The sequence below is a fragment of the Pteropus alecto genome, unplaced genomic scaffold (assembly GCF_000325575.1).
Source record: "Pteropus alecto unplaced genomic scaffold, ASM32557v1 scaffold155, whole genome shotgun sequence".
NCBI classification, from domain to species: Eukaryota; Metazoa; Chordata; class Mammalia; order Chiroptera; family Pteropodidae; genus Pteropus; species Pteropus alecto.
Window position 1 is genome coordinate 13852256 of NW_006438113.1, and position 813 is coordinate 13853068.

At 50.7% G+C, this 813-nt stretch overlaps 1 protein-coding gene across 1 annotated transcript in view; it reads right to left on the reverse strand.

Annotated features, from left to right (window-relative positions):
* The window catches only part of COL13A1 (collagen type XIII alpha 1 chain), a 182371-nt gene that overhangs the window by 67820 nt on the left and 113738 nt on the right, over positions 1-813 (reverse strand). The gene's annotated exons all lie outside the window — the stretch shown is intronic.

Genomic DNA, 813 nt, shown 5'->3' on the forward strand with positions numbered 1-813 from the left:
ATTTCACATTTTCTGTGGGTCATAAATTTGGAAGAGACTCAGCTGGGTCATTCTTGTTTAAAGTTACTCGTAGGATTGATATCAGACTTTTAGCCGAGGCTAAGGTCATCTGAAGGCTTAACTGGGCATATAGGATCCACTTCTAAGTGCAGTCACATGGATTTTGGTAAGAAGTATCGGTCCCTTGCCATATGCACCTCCCCATAGGACTGCTTGAGTATCCTCATGACACAACAGCTGGCTTACACCACAACGAGAGGGCCCAGAAAGAGAGAAAGAGGGAGAAAGAGAGAGAGAGAGAGAGAGAGAGAGAGAGAGAGAGAGAGAGAGAGAGAGAGAGAGAGAGAGAGAAAGAGCACATGAGCAGGAACAAATGAGCAAAGCTACTCTGGAGGTAAGTGAAGCACCTGGCCAGCTCAGGTCTCCTGGCCAAAGAAGGCCGGCCTTCTGTACCATTCCTTATTTTTCTCCTAGGTGATGGGTGTGGTAGGTGTGGGTTTCAGATGAGGCACCCCAGGAGGAGGGGAGGATGGAATGGGCATTTGCTTTCTACACGGTGCCCCCTGTATGTGGACCTGTCAGAAGAGCCACATCGAGTATTTGTGCTGCTCTGGTGTCCCCACCCATCTGCCTGCCAACCAGAAGGGCTGTTAGGCTGGGGTTCAGGAGAAGGAGTCCTGCTCTTCTCCCCGAGGTTTTGTAAGTATGTAGCTGCCGAATTCCAGAGTGTGAAGGAAAGCGTTGGCTCCCTTGCACATCGGCAGGAGGGTGAGTCCTGTAGCTGAGGCTGGTACCTCTTTGCTACTTCCCTGC